Raw genomic sequence first — 13,374 nt, 5'->3', positions numbered from 1 at the left:
TAATAAAAAATAGTCTGAAAAATAATATATGTGTATTTATATAACTGAATCATCTTGCTGTGCCCCTGAAACATTATAAGTCAACTATACTTCAAGAAAATATATATATTAAGAAAAAAAGAGGATTTTCTGCCTATGTTTTCCCTAAGAGTTTTATAGTGTCTGGCCTTACATTTAGGTCTTTAATCCATTTTCAGTTTATTTTTGTGTGTGGTGTTGAGGAGAGTTCTAATTTCATTCTTTTACATGTAGCTGTCCAGGTTTCCCAGCACCACTTATTGAAGAGACTGTCTTTTCTCCATTGTATATTCTTGCCCCCTTTGTTATAAATTAGGTGACTATAGGTGTGTGGGTGTATCTCTGGGTTTTCTGTCTATTTCCATTGGTCTATATTTCTGGTTTTGTGCCAGTACCATACTGCTTAGATTACTGTAGCTTTGCAGTATAGTCTGAGGTCATGGAACCTGATTCCTCCAACTCCATTTTTCTTTCCCAACGTTGCTTTGGTTATTTGGAGTCTTTTGTGTTTCCATACAAATTGTACAGTTTTTTTGTTTTAATTCCGTGAAAAGTGTCATTGGTAATTTGATAGGGATTGCATTGAGTCTGCAAATTGCTTTGTGTAATATATTTATTTTCACAATATAGAGTCTTCTTCCAATCAAAGAGCATGGTATATCTCTCCATCTGTGTTATTTTTTATTTCTCTCATCAGTGTCTTATAGTTTTCTGAGTACAGATCTTTTACCTCTTTAGGTAGGTTTATTCCTGATATTTTATTCTTTTTATTACAGTGGTAAATGGGATTGTTTCCTTAATCTGTCTTCCTGATCTTTTGTTGTTAGTATATAGAAATGCAAGAGATTCCTGTGCATTAATTTTTTATCCTGCCATAGTCTCTATGACTGTTACTTATACCTCAAAGGAAATTTCAACATAGTGAAAAGTCAAATAATATCTTAGTGATGCTATAAAAGTAGTTTCGCTTCATGGATCTCATGAAAAGTTCTCACTGACATCAAGGGTTCCACAGCCAGGGGGTCTCCCAACTGATCCCTGCCTTTCCGCCTCTTCATTTCAGAGACTCCTTCCCTCTGAGCTGGACTCATTGCTTCCCAAACTTAGTTGAGAGCCCTGTCCTGCCCTCCTCTCCTCAGGAGAGGAGAACTCTCCCCTGAGTTCTCTAGGCAAGAACTCAGCCCCTAGTAAGCGATGCAAGCGAGTGTCCTCAGTCTGGGAAGGGAGGTGGAGGGACAGTTGTTTCCTTTGGACCTGGGAAGAGTTCGTACTTGAAGGCTCCAGACCCACTCATAACCTAGTTTGGTTTTGTTACACACCAGCTTAATATGTGTTCATATCCCATACAGAACTCTGACATAGTGTCTAAGAGAAATAATATTAGCCCTTCCATCTCCCATGTATCTAATGTATCTGGCTTGAGGCCCACAAATCATGAAGAGCAGTTCGGCCTAACAAAACATTCTGTGATGAAGGAGTTGTTCTATATCTGTGCTGTCCAGGCAGGTAGCCACTAGCTACACATGGCCATTGGGCTGAGCACTTCAATTTTATTTAATTAGTTTTTAAATGTTTTATTTTATTGAATTATGGTTGGTTAACAATGTTGTATCAATTTCTGCTGTACAGCAAAGTGACTCAGTTTACATATATATATTATTTATACTCTTTTCCATTATGATTTAATCACAGGCTGTTGAATATAGTTCCCTCTGCCATACAGTCGGACCTTGTTGTTTATTTATTCTATAGATAATAATTAGCATCTACTAACTCCAAACACCCAATCCATCCCTCCCCCAGCCCTCCTCCCCCTTGGCAACTACAGATCTGTTCTCTGTATCTGTAAGTCTGTGCTTATTTTAATTTTATTTAGTTTAAATAGCCATATGTGGCTAGTAGCTAGCATAGTGGATAGTACATATTTAGAATGTTCTTAATTTTCAGTCTCTTCCCCCAAAGGATACTGTGTGACTCATAGGCTGATACATATTAAATAATAATCTTCACATAAAAACTCTTAGAGTCTTAAAATGCAGCATGCACAGAATATTTCATTAATATGTATTTTAACAACTAGCGTGTTCAGACATTAAGTGGGCATGGTTTAGTCCCTAAGTCGTGTCCAACTCTTGAAATCCCATGGACTGTAGCCTGCCAGGCTCCTCTGTCCATGAGATTCTCCAGGCAAGAATACTGGCTGCTGCTGCTGCTGCTAAGTCTCTTCAGTCGTATCTGACTCTGTGCGACCCCATAGACGGCAGCCCACCAGGCTCCTCCGTCCCTGGGATTCTCCAGGCAAGAATACTGGAGTGGGTTGCCATTTCCTTCTCCAGGGAATCTTCCCAACTTAGGGATTGAATCCGGGTTTCCTGCATTGCAGGCAGATTCTTTACCCACTGAGCTATGAGCTTTTTATCACCTTAAGGTTGTAATTGTTCAAAACTGCCCATCACTGGAGATAATCCTTGTCTATATTATATTGAGCTTTTGGTGTTGTTTTCCTTAACTGGATAAACATAAAGAGATCACAGGGGAGCAGAACCCAGAGGCAGAGGGCTGCCCAGGATGAGATGAGGAGATCCGGCACGTCAGCCCTGCCCAAGATGTGCAGGGAACCTGTCCCCATGGGGCAGAACTGAGGGTTGCAGAAGAGTCTGTGCAAAGAGATGAAGTTGGTGGAACAGCAAATGTGCTCACAGATATTCACGAAGACAGGACTCTGGGGAGAGGTGGGAATGAGTTAAAATAAGTACAACAAAGCTAAAATAGTATTTATTTCAGGGAAAAGAAAGTTCTAGTTATATCTGAAGGAGAGGGGTCTGTGAAAGAAGAACCAGAATGAAAAATGATACATAAAACTGAAAAACAGAGAAGGAGTATGGTAAGGGGCATGCTAGAGGCATTGAGATGCCAATCAGAGAATCAGCCAAAAGAACTAAAACAGCTGTCTCTGAGATTCAAGAGATGGGGTGACACGGAAGCTTAGGGACATCAGTCTAGATATCAAGTCTTACAGAAGAGTTTTACTTTTGAAAACTATGTGCATATATTCATTAGATAAAAATAAAAAGGCAACCCAGTGGGTGAGAGAACTGTTTCTGCAAGGAGAGTCCCAGATACGGAGCAGTAGTTGGAAGAAAACTGGACATGGAGTGGTGGATGTTTGTGGGAGGACTTTGTTACATTTAGTTAGTTTTGTTGGACTTTTTTTTTTTTTTTTTTTAGTGGAAGGAATTGCAGCACGTTTGTCAGCAGGACTGAAGGAGCCAGTAGAGTGGGAAACTGATGACACGGGAGGATGGAGCTGGATCCTGTGCCCACGCTGAGGGGCGGCCTTAGACGGGAGGGCACCGACCATCATCGCTGTGGAAGGTGAGGATGCAGGTGCAGGGGTGGGAGTGCAGGAGGAGGAGGATGAACTTCTCACCTATGTCCTTTTCTGAGTTTAAAAAGAAGCTCACCATTAACAACAGGGAGTGGGGAGGCAGCGGAGATTGAGGAAGAAGATGGAGGTGAGAACAGCCTCTCAGGAGGTGTGAGACTGAGCTGACCCAGGAAGTGGCATCTGGAGAGGGCAGGGTGAGGCCACTGAGGTCTGAGCGCCTCCACTTAGAGAGAAAAAGTTCCAGCACTTGAGCAGCAGCAGGAAGATGTACAATAAAAAGAAAAGGCAGCCAGATATCTCCAGTGTAAGGATTACCTCCCAACCTGACATTAAAAGCCCTGCAGTCCTGGACCCAAATCTAACTTCTGGCCTTGATGTTGACCTAGGACTTTGGGGGTCACAGGTCAGGGAGGCTCCCCAGAGCCCCATAGGCTCCAGCTGAGCCAGGCCTCCGGCTAAACAGGATCAGCAGATTCTGGACATAAAACTGGAACCTGAGGAGAAGGAGGAGCGAAAAGCTGCCTCTGTCTCTCGCCTTCCATCCACAACCGGTAAACACGCACAACAAAACAGAGGTGCCTCTGCGCAACACCCCAGGATGCGGAGAATCCCGCACAGTGTGCGTAAAGGTGGGTGGACAGGGACACAGAGAGGAGGCGGAACCGAGGGAAGGGCAGGAGCGCAGCCCGCGATCCAGTTCTCCAGCTGCGGCGACGGAGCCGGAAGCCCCGGAACCTCCAGCAGTAACAGCAAGGTGACCCGGGAATCCAGCCTTCCAGCCTCAGCGGTGCCCAGAGCCCCAGGTAAAGAGGCAGCCACAGAAGTGGGTCCTGGGGCCCCAACCCACCAGCCACTGAGATGCCCATGACTTCGGCCTCTCCACCCCCAACTCACAGCAGCGGAGGAGAACCTAACAACACAGGACATGGCAGAGGTACCTGCACCATCACAGCCGCCTGCATTCCCCCATTCCCTCTATGGGTCAGAGGATCCCCGACACAAGCGAAGGACCTACTATCCTGGTTTACCAGGCAGCGACGCCAGCGCCACTGGCTTCAACAAGGAACCAAAGACTCTGGAGTCACAAGAAGCAATGAGGGGCCACACCCTTGACCGGGGACTGAGGTGCAGGGGTGGGAAAAGTGCCAACTCTCACAGGCAGGGAACGCAAGTGAGTGAAGGCGAAACCTGTCCTCTGGCGCCACCTCCTGGAAGAGAGGGGGAAAGCCTCTACTCTCTAATTCGTGGATTTGGAATCCTACAGAAAAGTGTTCCTTGGCTCTCAGGATTGTCGTGGCTTCTCAGACTCGCTGATGCCATCAAGAGCCTGCATCCAGGCACAGCAGGTGATCTGCAGGCTGAGAGGATGGTTTGCAGAGTGAGCCAGCGGGCGTAGTAGACGAAGGAGAGAGTCAGGTGCTGAGAGTGAAAAGAAGAAACTAAAAGAAATGGAACCTGTACAACTCAAGGTTAATACCTCCTTGGTTTCCCAGGCAATTGAAGCAACAAGAGATTAGGAATAGAGTCTTACTGTTGGTAGGAAAACTTAGGGCCTATTTGCCAAAGGTTCCAATATATGGATCCCAAGAAATAAGTAGAGAATGATGAAGATTATGTTTAGGAAAATAGCTTTTCCCACTTTGTATCAATGTGGTAGACATTAGTAGCCTTAACTTAAGCAGGATAGAGCCTTCATTCTCCCAGGGAGGAGTCATACAGCTCCCCTGTGGGAGACAAGAGAAAACAAGAGGTGGGGAGTCTTAGTTGCATTCAAGCCCTTGGTTCTAGTTGTACCTGAGATTCACTTGCTCCTTGGCTTTTCTTTAGTTTGTTCAGTAAGACAATGACTCACCCTTTGACAAGCCTGAGTCAGATTTCTGCCTTTCAGTAGACACAAAGCTGACGAATATATCTGGTTTCATTTTTCTAGAAATAACATAGTTTTTATTTGCCCAAATAATAGAGCCAACCTCAAGGAAAGCCTTATTTATCGTGAACATTTTTATTTGTACAACTTCATGTCCAATCACGTTTGCTTCACATTCAGAAATCTGAAGGGGATTTTGAAGGGTGTGTGAAATCTCAGAGCAACACTCAGGGTTCTAGATTCTGCAGATAGAGAGGCTGTGTTGCCTGAAACATTTAGAAGTGAAATAGTGTGTGTTCACAGAAAGTTTTACCAATAGAATTCGGGACTGAAAGAGCAACGGTTACTGCATCTAGAATTGTGTCTAGAGAATAGAGCCTTTTATTTTTCTGCACTAGCACATAAGCCAGTAATACAGCCAGTCACCCCGGAGTTTGTACCTGGTTTAACGGTAAAAGGGTTTAGCTTCCTCGTGAGGCCCAGCGTCTTCCTTCTCAGCTCCCACTGGCCTTTGTGCTGTGTGTGATCTTCACAAGCCACACGAAAGAATAGCTGTTCCTCCTGGAAACAGAAAAAGGCCCTTTCCCTGTGCTGCTCACAGAACCAAACTTCCTGTACTGGATGCTTACTGGGCTCCAGTGTTAGGAGTCTGGGGACCAAACTGGCCAGAATCCACTTGAGCCCGAGTCCCCTCGTGAAATGTCCTCTTGCTAAATGGACAGCCTGGGGCTTCCTCAGTGGGTCCGAAGAATCTGTGATGCCTTCTGTTGCCTGAGACATTTAGCAGTGAAACTGCGTGCATTCACAGAATTTTTTACCAGTAGAATCCAGGACTGAAAGAGCAACTATTGGTGCATTTAGAATTGTGCTTAGAATACACTAGCAGTAACTCCTTAAATCTCGATGTTGCCTATCTTGCACCCGGAAGGGCATGAGGCCTTCCCCACACTCGCCCTATTATCAGAAGCTTCTGCGTATGGACTGCCCATGGGGCTTGGAGCGTGTGGGTGGAAGGCAGGATGGGACAAGGCTCTACGGGGGTCGTCACCAGAATTATGGTGGTGGAATCAAGTGAGTTTGTGGATGTAAGGCTCTGCAGGACGCTATGCCGCATGTTATTTGCTGTCGCTCTGCCTACAGGAGAAACCAGAGTTGCCCCAGAGTGGGGATTCGGTATCCTGTCTCTCATTTATTTATTGGAGCGAAAGAAATCTGAGGGTAAAAGAGACCAAGTCCTTAGGTCCCAGAGAGTATGCAGAGAAGAATGAATGAGAGGGGGTGGATTTAAGTGTCACTATGAGCTGAGTCATCCGAAAAGAAGCCAAGACCACCTGAGACCTTGAGACGGACAGACAGACTTCAGGAGCAGAGGGACGGGGAGAAAGAGACAGAGCCCTGGCTAGTACTTTTAAAACCCTGGGGCTCACACTTATTCAATAAGAGCTGATTATTTGCTTCTATTCCCCATTGTTGCCGCTTGTTCCTGCTTACAGAGCTAACCATAAGCCTTGCTCCTTCCCGCACGCCCTACCTCAGCCTGCCCTCTAGTGGCAGCCTGCGGAGTGACAGGAACGCGCATTACTCCCGTCCGGCCTTCAAAATATGAGTCACCTTAACCTACCTGGTAAGAATCCGGCTGCAATGAGGCAGACCTGGGTTCGATCCTGGGTTGGGAAGATATCCTGGCGAAGGGAAAAGCTACCCACTCCGGTATTTTGGCTAGAGAATTCCATGGACTGTATAGTCCATGGGGTCGCAAAGAGTCCAACACGGCTGAGCGACTTGCGCTTCACTCAACCTACCTGGTAGAATTGTAGTGAGCATCACTGATGGTTGTAGTTTTGGCAGCGATAGAAATGGCAATAGTTGTAGCAGCTATGCTGAGTGATTTACACGAGTCGTCTTATTTCATCTATACAAGTTGGGTGCTCACGTGCTCAGTCGTGTCCGACTCTTTGCAACCCCATGGACAGTAGCCCACCAGGCTCCTCTATCCATGGGATTTTCCCGGGCAAGGATACTGGAGTCAGTAGCGATTTCCTCCTCCAGGGGATCTTCCCAATTCAGGGATCTAACCTGCGTCTCCTGCAATTGGCAGACGGATTCTTTTCCACTAGCGCCACCTGGGAAGCTGCAAATTGGGAGGCGACTTTATTATCTCCATTTTATAAATGAAGCCTTAGCTGCTCTAACCTGCCCCAGGTCAGCAGCTACTAGTACCAAAATGAATGTGTTCACACAGTAAGCTGCCTAGTACTTTCCGTCAATCCTTAATGCTGGTTCCTTCCTCTGTCTTCCCCTGGAAAGCATCACAGAGGGGTTTACCTCATATAAAATGAAGTAAGAGAACTGGTTGTACTGTGATTTTGCCCAGGAATCTCCCTTCTGAGCTCTAGAACAATCCCCACACCCAAAGAGAAACTGGGACACACCCAAGATATTGCTGAATCTCTAGTTTAGAAACCAGGTAACTCCTGAGATGGAATACTTTTGCCCACTATCCAGCATGCCGACCTCCTAGTAGGAAGATTCCTAGAAGGGGAAAGATGATGCAATCCATGTGCCTCTGCTGTTGGTCCAGCTTAACCCATCAAGACATTCTAGTGTATTATGAATTCTTCATCAAACTGACATAAGAAGTTCTCTCCACCCAATCAGAATATTATTTGGTGACCAAGAAATCAGAGTCAAGAGAGGTGGGTTCTTTGGAAACATTTCATGCAGGTTACAGTAGATCCCAGTCCTGGAATAACCATGGTATTCACTTATACCAGCCTGGTTTTAAACAGGGCTTCCCCAGTAGCTCAACAGTAAAGAATCTGCCTGCAATGTAGGAGCTGCAGGAGACGAAGGTTCAATCCCTGGGTCAGGAAGATTTCCCCTGGAGGAGGGCCTTGTTAAAACAAACATAATCTAAAATAGCTTAAACAATAAAAATTACAACCAGGGAAATGAAGAGTTAGAAAAATGAGATAAAACCAAGAGTAAGGTTAATATAAACATCATGCTGGAAGGAAAACTACAGATTTGTAACTGAGCTCTCTAGCAGCCAGTTCAAAGAGGGAAACACAGCCATTACCTGGCACTCAACGTCTGTAAACTAAAAAGAGACCAGAGTTTCTCAGGAGATGCAGAGCTATTCCTTTTCCTGGGATAAGGAGGTCCCCATAGAAATGGTGGGATAAAGTGAACAACATCCCGGCCACATCTTTATCATGAATACAAGTTTCACAGGATTTATTTATTTCTTCCAGTGTCCCTGTGATGGCTGGTGGTACCATGTTTAGGTAGAGTCTCTCAGAATAATGCAATCCATGTGCCTCTGCTGTAGGTCCAGCTTAACCCATCAAGGGATTCTAGTGTAATCATGAACTCTTTATCAAACTGACATAAGAAGTTCTCTCCACCCATCTTTTGATACGTAGAGCATGAATTAGTTCAGTGCTATTATACACTTGACATCACAGCCATTTGGTGTGGTTAACAGTAGGTTACAACAGAAAGAATGCTCATGGCCAGAACAAGCCTGTCTCCCTACAGGGAGCAATTAAACAACTCACAATTCATATCCCCTGGGTCTCCCTTTCCTGGATCCCGTGAAGTTCACCCTTTTCTGCAGCCACATTTTTTTCTTCAAATAGAGTCCAGTACCCTGAAATCAATTTTTTCTTCCTGAGTTATAGTCTCCAGCCAGGCATGTTTTCTTTGTTTGGATTTAGTTATTCCTAAACTTCCTTAGCACCTCTACAATTCCTTCCCCAGATGGTGTCCCTCATGTATTGTGCAAATTCGCTACAACTTTCACTCATGGGTGATGAACTTCCATCTAACTAGTAAAGGAAGCCCTTTATTAGCTGTGTGAGTTTAGGCCTCTCTGAGTTACCAGACCTCTCTGAGCCTTATTTTCATCATTTATAATGTTGATAATGCCTACATTGGAAGGTTGTTTGGAATTAGAATAAATTATAATAATAGTAAGAGCAGGACTTCCCCGGTGGTCCAGTGGTTAAGAATCCATCTGCCAATGCAGGGGACACAGGTTTAATCTCTGTTCTGGTTGGATCCCACATGCTGTGGAGCAGCTAAGCCCATGAGCCACAGCTGCTGAGCCTGCGCTCCGTAACAAGAGTCACCGCAATGAGAAGCCTGAGCGCTGCAATGAAAAGTAGTCCATGCTCGCTGCAAATTTAGAAAGCCTACGCGCAGCAACAAAGACCCAGCACAGCCAAAAAATAAAAGTAAATAAATCAATTTTTTTAAAAAAATAGTAAAAGCAACCAAAGATTTATTAAGTTCTTATTCTGGCAGATAGGGTCAGCATTTAACAAGCAGTTATTTGTTTGAGTCATCTCAACAATTCTATCACATGGGAACTGACTATCCCCCTTATACAGATTAGGAAGCTGAGGTTTGGAGAGTTTAATACCTGGCCCATTAGTTACAGCAGTCATAACCATAGATGATTCAATGTCACAAAAAAGGCAAAAGGCAGGAGAGTTCAGTGAGGGGTCAGGAAAGACTTCTTGAACCAGGAGTCATTTACAGATGGGTTGGCCTGTTTGTTGGTTTGGTTTGTTTGTTTTCATTGTAAAACTAGTGTTGTATGTATTTGCTCCTTGAAAAAGTTTGAACAGTGCCTGTGGTTACTAGCTTCCACTAGCAGGGAGTAACCGCTGAATAACATCCTGACAGAACTTTCTCCATGAATATACTACTTGAAAGAGATCTAGCTGTATGTCTCTCTTTTTTTTTTTTTTTCTTTCCACATTTTCACTGAGAAGAGGGGTGGATGACAGGAGTAAGGGTACAGAATGGCCAGGGGCTTGAAGGCTGGGCTCTGGGTGGGTGTGCAGGGCAGGGAGCTAGGTGTTGGCTTGCTTACATGCATTCATCAGTTCTAAAGCCTCTCTGGGTTTCTCTAGTAGTGTCTGCCCTGGCAGAGAGCAGGGCCAGGAATGAGGGTGAGGAACAGAGGAAGTCAGAGGGGCAGTTGGCTACATGGTGATGACCTTCGGTGCAGGTTCTGGCTCTGCAGCTGGCTGATACTTGAACAGGGGAGTGGCCTGACTAGAGCTGACTTTTTCAAAGTTTTACTATTATAAAATACACATAACATAAAATACACCATCTTAACCATTTTAAGTGTACAGTTCAGTAATATTAAAAACATTTGCATTGTTATGGAGCCATCATCACCATCCATCACGTAACTCTTTTCATCTTGTAAGTCTGAAAGCCTATACCTTTTAAACCATACCTCCTGGTTCTCTGCCCTCCCCAGCTCCAGCTGACTTAGGATGAGCTGGAGGAGACAAGGCCTGTGTGTAAGAGGCTGATCAGGAGATGGCCGGAACCACCCAGGCCAGAGGCCATGAGGATCCCCCTGTGAGAAAGAAGGGCACAAACAGGAAACAAATTTAATAATTAAACAAAAGCACCTCCCTGTGCATGAAACGTGTACTGTGCCAGGCCCTGAGGAGGCATCTGAGGAGTCATTTCCTCTCCAGGTGACTTGTCCAGCTGGAGTCAGCAGCCCACAAATCTGAAGCCCTTTTCTGCATCCATTTTTCATATGACTGAAGCTTCTCCATTTTCAAAATCTCCCCCTTGGCTCATTCATATTTACTCTCCATCAGTCCCATCTCCACTCAGAGAAATCCTTTTTTTTTCCTAGAGGTTAGAGTGAGTTGTGGGTTTTTTAATATTTATTTATTTGGCTGAAACTTGTCTTAGTTGCAGCACACTGGATCTGCAATCTTGGCTGTGGCCTGCAGGATCTTTAGCAGCATACAAACTCTTAGTTGTGGCACGTGGTATCTAGATCCCCGACAAGGGATCAAACCCCGGCCCTCTGGATTGGGAGCCCGGAGTCTTAGCCACTGGACCACCGGGGAAGTCCCTGTACAGACCTCCTTGACCAGGATATTCTGTGAGTGGACAGAACTAGAAACCCTGGCATGTGGCCAGTCTTCCCGAGGGCTGGTGTGCTCACTGTCAGGTGTGACAATCTGGGTTCATAAGAGTGTCTTCTGGATGTGTTCACCAGTTTCCTGACAGCAAAAGGGGAAAGCCAACCTAGAAAGGGGTAGAGGGAGTTCCCAGGGGGTCCAGTGCTTAGGACTCAGCACTTTCACTGCCAAGGGCGCAGATTCAATCCCTGGTCGGGGAACTAAGATCCTGGAAGTACCCAAAAAATGGAAAGGAAGGAAGGGAGGTAGGAAGAAAGAAATAAAGAGGTATAAGTAAGCAATATGGGACATCTTTCCAGTGGAATGAGAGGAACACAGGAGACATTTGGTCTTGAGGGAGAGAGAAAACTACTAGCCTGGCTGCTGGTCTTCAGATGACATGAAAGTGGGTGAAGATGAACTTGTCGAAGGAAGGATTCCAGGTGGTGATTAAGCCATGGGAGCTGGAGAATCCCGCTTTCACCTGCTCTGTGCAGTTTGCCCGCCTTTGCTTGCTATTTCCAAATGGTACCATACCTAAGTTTCCCCGTCACTGGCTGTGACCTTTGGTAAATTACCTAACCTTCCTGAGCCTCAGTTTCTTCTCCTGTAAAATATAAATAATCAGAGTAAGTGCATCCTAGAATTGTTGTGAGAAGTAAGATGACCCTGTAACAGGTTTTGTTCATGGTATATATGTGATAAATCAATGCCATTATTACGACCACCAGAAAGTGCATAAGTGAAAAACATCTAAGAGAACAGTTCAAGGAATGAACTAGTTCAAGTAGAAGCCAACTCTCCTTTCTTGATCTTGGGATAATTCTCTTGGGTGTAATTCCCAGGGGGAAGCATCACACCACACCCAACAATCAATTGTGATGTCAACTATAGACACTGCCTTCTCTGTGATGCCAGCAGGACCTCCTGAACTGAGACAACATCTTGCATTCTAATCTTCACAAATGCTCCATTTTCCAGTCTCTAATATACTTTATTATTATCTTAAACTTCATAACAACCTTGTGAAGTAGATTGGACATCTGCTTTCATCCCATTTTACAGATGAGCAAACCAAGGTCTGCAGAGGCAAGTGATCAGCTAAACTGACACAGCTGAGAGAGCTGTCCAGGCACATGGAAGGGGAACCTCATCTTCCAGCTTCCAGACAAGCACACTCTACTATGGGACCTTCCCTCCTGGGGCAGAAGAAATGACTTTACTCCAGGCACCACTTCCACCAGTTAACCACTAATAGAAGCATAATGGAACTTGCCTGGTGGTCCAGTGGTTAAGACTCTGCCTTGTAATTCAGGGAAGTAAAGCTCTGACAAACCTAGACAGCATATTAAAAAGCAGAGACATCACTTTCCTGACAAAAATCCATATAGTCAAAGCTATGGTTTTTCTAGTAGGCATGTATGTGTATAAGAGTTGGACCATAAAGAAGACTGAGTGCCAAAGAATTGATGCTTTTGAACTGTGATGCTGGAGAAGACTCTTGAGAGTCCCTTGGACTATAAGGAGATCAAACCAGTCAATCCTAAAGGAAATCAACCCTGAATATTCACTGGAAGGACTGATGCTGAAGCTGAAACTTCAATACTTTGGCTACCTGACGCAAAGAACTGATTCATTGGAAAAGACCCTGATGCTGGGAAAGATTGAAGGCAGGAGGAGAAGGGGATGACAGAGGATGAGATGGTTGAATGGCCTCACCGACTCAATGGACTTGAGTTTGAGCAAACTCTGGGAAATGGGGAAGGACAGGGAAACCTGGGGTGCTGCAGTCCACAGGGTCGCAAAGAGCCAGACACGATTCAACAACTGAGCAACAACAAGAAGCATACAAATCAGTACATGAGCAGCAGCTCTCACTGCAAACCTCAGGACATTTATTATATCACAGATTGCTGGCCAATCCCACTATTTTAAATAGCAACAAACTTAAAGCAAAGACCAGTCCAACAAAGCTGACCACAGCTACCCAGGACCCTCCATCAGCACCGAGTAGTGGACAAAGTCCACTTCCTCGGCTCTATGTTACCCTGTCAGCCTTGGCTCACTTCCCTATCTGGGCGTCAGTATCTCCACCTGTATAATGGGCCAGCAGTGCCAAACCAGTGGAATTGTTTTGGGGATTAGCTGGAGGG

The sequence above is a fragment of the Bos indicus x Bos taurus genome, chromosome 23, assembly GCF_003369695.1.
Source record: "Bos indicus x Bos taurus breed Angus x Brahman F1 hybrid chromosome 23, Bos_hybrid_MaternalHap_v2.0, whole genome shotgun sequence".
Classification (NCBI taxonomy): Eukaryota; Metazoa; Chordata; class Mammalia; order Artiodactyla; family Bovidae; genus Bos; species Bos indicus x Bos taurus.
The sequence above is the reverse complement of the archived record's forward strand: the minus strand, read 5'-3'. Positions refer to the sequence as shown.